This window comes from Haematobia irritans, chromosome 1 (genome assembly GCF_050003625.1).
Source record: "Haematobia irritans isolate KBUSLIRL chromosome 1, ASM5000362v1, whole genome shotgun sequence".
Classification (NCBI taxonomy): Eukaryota; Metazoa; Arthropoda; class Insecta; order Diptera; family Muscidae; genus Haematobia; species Haematobia irritans.
The window spans coordinates 188,706,096-188,713,685 of NC_134397.1; positions in this window are offsets into that span (position 1 = coordinate 188,706,096).

Genomic DNA, 7,590 nt, shown 5'->3' on the forward strand with positions numbered 1-7,590 from the left:
CGTTTTCAATTGAAACTTTAGTTTAACTATTTTATAAAACAATTCAGAAACAATTGCCCATAAAAATGTGGTTGATTTCCTAATTAAACATGAAGCATCGTATGTTGTAAGCAGTTGGTACTGCCTATCTCCCTTACAATTCTGCTGAAATAGTGCTCCATTTTTTGCTGGGTGGTGGATATTTAAGATTCTACCTGGCCAATCTTACGGTCATACATCCCAGCAAAAAATGGATCACTATTTCAGCAGGATTGTAAGGGAGAGAGGCAGTACTAACTGCTTACAAAACAACCGAATCAGTGCTGATTTTTGTGGGCGATGTCCCGATTTAGAGCAGCTACTACATAGCGCTGATATAATTGCTCTTTTTAATAGAAATATTACCCAGAAGTGATATATAATCTTGAGTATAGCATTGTTGGAGTGAGGAAAACCAGCACTACTTTTCATGCATCTGTACTGCATGAATTGGTTGCAATAACGTAAACGAATGATCATAAACTAACAGGTTGGCTGATAAGTCCCCGGTCTGACACATAGATGGCGCCGCTAGTATTAAATGCATATTATTTTTATATAGTACCAACCTTCAAATGATTCGTGTCTAAATTTGACGTCTGTAAGTCAATAAGTTTGTGAGATAGAGCGTCTTTTGTGAAGCAACTTGTTATTGTGAAAAAAAAAATGAAAAAAAGGAATTTCGTGTTTTGATAAAATACTGTTTTCTGAAGGGACAAAATACGGTGGAAGTAAAAACTTGGCTTGATAATGAGTTTCTGGACTCTGCCCTAGGGAAATCAACAACAATTGATCGGTATGCAAAATTCAAGCGTGGTGAAATGAGCACGGAGAACGGTGAACGCAGTGGACGCCCGAAAGTGGTGGTTACCAACGAAAACATCAAAAAAATCCACAAAATGATTTTGAATGACCGTAAAATGAAACTGATCGAGATAGCAGAGGCCCTAAAGATATCAAAGGAACGTGTTGGTCATATCATTCATCAATATTTGGATATGCGGAAGCTCTGTGCAAAATGGGTGCCGCGCGAGTTCACATTTGACCAAAAACAACAACGTGTTGACGATTCTGACCGGTATTTGCATCTGTTAACTCGTAATACACCCGAGTTTTTCCGTCGATATGTGACAATGGATGAAACATGGCTCCATCACCGATTATCTTGAGAAGGGAAAAACCATCAACAGTGACTATTATATGGCGTTATTGGAGCGTTTGAAGGTCGAAATCGCGGGAAAACGGCCCCATATGAAGAAAAACAAGTATATACGGCCTTAAGTTCGGCCAGGCCGAAGCTTATGTACACGCAGAGAAGAAACATGATTGTCACAATCATATTCGAAGAGCAAAATAATATGATAGCAGCTATTTTTGCGGCGACCATGTAACATTTTAACCTGCAACCATGTTGGCTCAGTGAACATGGTTCTAAGAAAAATACAATTGTCCTCATCTAAAATGTTATTATATTGATAAAAAGAATTTTGTTTCCATTAAAAGACAATGGTCACGATCTAAAATGTTATGTTATTCGTCAAAAATGTTTTTCTTCTAGTTAAAAGAACATGGTCACAACTTAAAATGTTTTGATTTTTATGAAAAAACTATTTTCGTCGTCGAAAAAAGGACGCCACTTGAGAAAAGAAAACACAAAATTAACTTTATTTATTTGTTTTTATTTATTTATAAATTAATTCATTGTTTATTTGTATTTATAATGTTGTGCAAGCAAACATCACATATTTTTACACGCTATATTTTGGTTCAATTTCAACAATAAATAATTATTCCATATCTACATCGTGCCCATCAAATGTACAAACGCAGACATCATGTAACTGCAAATAAAAATAAATGATGCATATAGCAAAATGCAGAACAAAAAACAGGTACATTTTTTCAATTACACTTTCCTTTTTTGTGTTCACATAAAATCACGTGTCACTTCTGAATAAATAAATTACCACAAAACACAGTAAATCCGTATTCTCCGTCCATTCCAAGAAACAATCAACACACGACTGACGCGCAAAATTAAAATCGTGTGTACCTGCTCAATGTTTTTATAAAATTCTTGTCGCTGCAAAAAAATTAAAAAAATAAATGGTCACGAAAACAATGTACATGGTCTTTATGACCATGTAATGGTTGTAGACATGTCTATACGTAAACTATAAAAATACTTTTTTCTCTGCAAAAAAGTAAAAAAATGGAATGGTCAGGTACATAATTTTCCTGACCATATAATGGTCTCAAATTCTTTCATTTAAATAATAGAACATGTTTGCGGCATTTGAGAACCATTTAAATGCTTATTGCCAACATATATTTTTCTCCGCTCGACAAAATACATGGTTTTCGCGACAATTACATACTCTAAATAAGCATTAAATGGATGCGGCAACCATGTCCAAACATGCTTTTTCTGTGCGTGTACCCTCCATCATGGATTGCGTAGAAACTTCTTCTAAACACTGCCATCCACAATCGAATTACTTAAGTTGCGGTAACGCTTGCCGATGGCAAGGTATCTTAAAACCTCCTAACATCATCTTCTAAATTGTATGTAAGTCCATACGTGGTATATATTAAATCAAAAAAGATCGATCCAATACGCGTATAATTCAGTTTGACAAAGTAGACATAAAATTTTGACAAAATTTTCTACAGAAATAAAATTTTAACATAAGTTTCTATAGAAAAAAATTTTCACAAAATTTTCTATAGAAATAAACTTTTGAAAAAATTTTCTATAGAAATAAAATCTTGGTAGATTATTTTTGGCTCGAGTGGCAACCATGATTATGAACCGAATAAAATTTTCTATGGAAATAAAAACTTGACAAAATTTTCTACAGAAATAAAATTTTGACAAAATTTTCTATAGAAATAAATTTTTGACAAAATTTTCTATAGAAATACAAATTTGACAAAATTTTCTATGGAAATAAAATTTTGACAAAATTTTCTATAGAAATAAAATTTTGACAAAATTTTCTATAGAAATAAAATGTTGACAAAATTTTCTATAGAAATAAAATTTTGACAAACTTTGCTATGGAAATAAAATTTTGACAAAATTTTCTATAGAAATAAAATTTTGACAAAATTTTCTATAGAAATAAACTTTTGACAAAATTTTCTATAGAAATAAAATCTTGGTAGATTATTTTTGGCTCGAGTGGCAACCATGATTATGAACCGAATAAAATTTGAACAAAATTTCTATAGAAATAAAATTTTGACAATGATGAAAATTTTATTATGAACATAATAAAATTTCAACAAAATTTTCTCTAGAAATAAAATTTTGACAAAATTTTCTATAGAAATAAAATTTTGACAAAATTTTCTATAGAAATAAAATTTTGACAAAATTTTCTATAGAAATAAAATTTTGACAAAATTTTCTATAGAAATAAAATTTTGACAAAATTTTCTATAGAAATAAAATTTTGGTAGACTATTTTTGGCTCTAGTAGTAACCATGATTATGAACCGATATGGACCAATTTTTGTGTGATTGGACCAATTTTGGTATGGTTGTTAGCGACCATATACTAACACCACGTTCCTAATTTGAACCGGATCGGATGAATTTTGCTCCTCCAAGAGGCTCCGGAGGTCAAATCTGGAGAACGTTTTATATGGGGGCTATATATAATTATGGACCGATATGGACCAATTCTGGCACGCTTGTTAAAGATCATATACTAACACCATGTTCCAAATTACAACCGGATTGGATGAAATTTGCTTCTCTTGGAGACTTCGCAAGCCAAATCTGGGGATCGGTTTATATGGGGGCATATATATAATTATGAACCGATGTGGACCAATTTTTGCATGGTTGTTAGAGACCATATACCAATATCATGTACCAAATTTCAGACGGATCGGATGAAATTTGCTTCTCTTTGAGGCTCCGGAACCTAAATCTGGGGATCGGTTTATATGGGCGCTATATATAATTATGGACCGATGTGGACCAATTTTTGCACGGTTGGTAGAGACCATATACCAACACCATTTACCAAATTTCAGCGGGATCGGATGCAATTTGCTTCACTTTGAGGCTTCGCAAGCCAAATCTGGAGATCGGTTTATATGGGGTCCATATATAATTATGCACCGATGTGGACCAATTTTTGCATGGTTGTTAAAGACCATATACCAATATCATGCACCAAATTTCAGGTGGATCGGATGAAATTTTTGCATGGTTGTTAGAGACCATATACCAACACCATGTACCAAATTTCAGCAGGATCAGATGAAATATGCTTCTGTTAGAGGCTCCACAAGCCAAATCTGAGGGTCCCTTTATATGGGGGCCATTTTCAATACCATCCGACCTACATCGATAACAACTACTTGTGCCAAGTTTCAAGTCGATAGCTTGTTTCGTTCGGAAGTTAGCGTGATTACAACAAACGGACGGACGGACGGACGGACATGCTTAGTTCGACTCAGAATTTCAGCACGACCCAGAATATATATATTTTATGGGGTCTTAGAGCAATATTTCGATGTGTTACAAACGGAATGACAAAGTTAATATACCCCCATCCTATGATGGAGGGTATAAAAAGTGTTGTTCCACCAAGACAACGCACCGTGCCACAAGTCATTGAGAACGATGGCAAAAATTCATGAATTGGGCTTCGAATTGCTTTCCCACCCACTGTATTCTCCAGATCTGGCCCCCAGCGACTTTTTCTTGTTCTCAGACCTCAAAAGGATGCTCGCAGGGAAAAATGTGGCTGCAATGAAGAGGTGATCGCCGAAACTGAGGCCTATTTTGAGGCAAAACCGAAGTAGTACTACCACAATGGTATCAAATAATTGTAAGGTCGTTATAATCGTTGTATCGCTCTTGAAGGGAACTATGTTGAATAATAAAAACGAATTTTGACAAAAATGTGTTTTTCTTTGTTAGACCGGGGACTTATCAGCCAACCTGTTAGTTTGATTACTCTTTTACATTATTGCCACCGACACATGCAGAGTAGATGCACTGCCTATTTAAATGTATCACAAAAGGCGCATCTGATCTCTTACTGCTGAACTATTTTTTGCTGCGATGTTTGTCTTAGTCATATCCTTGCATATTTGTGCGTTTATACTTTTCCATTCATATGCAAATTGATTACTCAATAAGGTAATGAAAATGTGATTTTTCTGTGTACAAAGTATTTATAGTGTAATATAAATTTATATAATTACGGCTATACAATTATAAAAGCTCTGTGTACCTCACATCAAAGGGCTTTAAAGTTTGATTAAATGACACTTGAATGTATATTGACTGGAGGTTAAATGTAATTATTCCACTTGGTAATTTGCATTGGCTTATGTGGTTTTTACTATCACCGTACTCGAAATCTCTTCCTAATTGATTTATACACAAAAGTCCATTTGGATATTGTATTTAAATAAATCAATGCCCCCGTATGTATTGATTCTGGCACTTCAATTCATTCCACATATTGGCTGAAAAGATGTCCAAGTGTACTTGGAAATATGCACAAACACACCCATATACATTTACACATATTTGTAGCCAAACGAATGCTTCCATATATGTATATTTGTATATATGTACCCTGTGTTCCTTTTAGTTTTTGCAACATTACAAAGATTGCCACTCCAGGATAATCGAAATATTCATTTTGATTTGAAATAAGGTGTGCCGAAGAGTTGTTCAAACATTAAAATCATAATGACTTTTACAAACCTAGTGCTTTAACTTACTTCTAATTGGGGATAAAAAAACCAAAATGTTCAATAGTACAAACGATTGTGCAAAAAGTCCATTCGCTTTTTGCACAATACGTAGAGAACCAGAATTGAAATATGGGGGTTGCTTATATGGGGGCTACATAAAATTATGAACTTGATATCGACCAATTTTTGTGTGATTGGGGATCGATTTATCTGAGGGAAATATATAAAAATAGACCGATATGGCACTAGTTAGGCATGGTTGTTAACGGCCATATACTAGCACAATGCACCAAATTTCAACTGACTCGGATGAAATTTGCTCCTCCAAAAGGCTCCAAAAACAAATCTCGGGATGGGTTTATATGGGGGCTATATATGATTATGGACCACTTTTTCGTGGTTGTTAAATATCATATACTACCACCACGTACCAAGTTTCAACTAGATCGGATGAATTTTGCTTCTCCAAAAGGCACCGGAGGTCAAATCTGAGGATCGGTTTATATGGGGGCTATATATAATTATGGACTGATATGGACCAATTTCTGCATGGTTGGTGGATACCATATACTAACATCACATACCAAATTTCAACCGAATCGGATGAATTTTGCTCTTCCAAGGGGCTTCGGAGTTCAAATCTGGTGATCGGTTTATATGGGGGCTATATGTAATTATGGACCGATGTGGACCAATTTTTGCATGGTTGTTAGAGGCATATACTAAGACCATGTACCTAATTTCAGCCGGATCGGATGTAATTTGTTTCTCTTAGAGGCTCCGCAGGCCAAATCTGGTGATCGGTTTATATGGGGGCTATATGTAATTATGGACCGATATGGACCAATTTTTGCATGGTTGTTAGAGACCATATACTAACACCATGAACCAAATTTCAGCCGGATCGGATGAAATTTGCTTCCCTTAGAGGATTCACAAGCTAAATTTGGGGGTCCGTTTATATGGGGGCTATACGTAATACCATCTGACCTACATCAATAACAAGTTGTGTCAAGTTTCAAGTCGATAGCTTGTGTCGTTCGGAAGTTAGCGTGATTTCAACAGACGGACGGACGAACGGACATGCTCAGATCGACTCAGAATTTCACCACGACCCAGAATATGTCTACTTTATGGGGTCTTAGAGCAATATTTCGATGTGTTACAAACGGAATGACAAAGTTAATATACCCTCATCCTATGATGGAGGGTATAACATAAAAAGTGTTATACCCTTTCACTGCACTTGGAAGGACATTCGAAAAACACAAAATTCTATTTTCGCACTTAGTTTGGATTTATTTCTCGATGTTATTTGAAAGTAGAGGCTTTAATACAAATAAGCTATAATTATACCCTGCGACACACTGTGGAACAGGGTATTATAAGTTAGTGCATATGTTTGCAACACCCAGAAGGAGACGAGATAGACACATGGTGTCTTTGGCAAAAATGATCAGGGTGGGCTCTTGAGTCGATATAGCGATGTCCGTCTATCCGTGAACACATTTTTGTAATAAAAGTCTAAGTCGCAGTTTTAGTCCAATCGACTTCAAATTTGACACTAGTATGTGTTTTGGCTCAGAATAGATCCCTATTGATTTTGGAAGAAATCGGTTCAAATTTAGATATAGCTCCCATATATATTTCGCCCGATATGGACTTATATGGCCCAATAAGCCAGAGTTTACCCTAATTTACTTAAAATTTTGCACAAGAAGAACAATTAGTACTATAGTCAAGTGTGCCAAATTTTATTGAAATCGGTTCAGATTTAGATATAGCTCCCATATAAATCTTTCGCCCGATATAGACTAATACGGTCCCGGAAGCCAGAGTTTT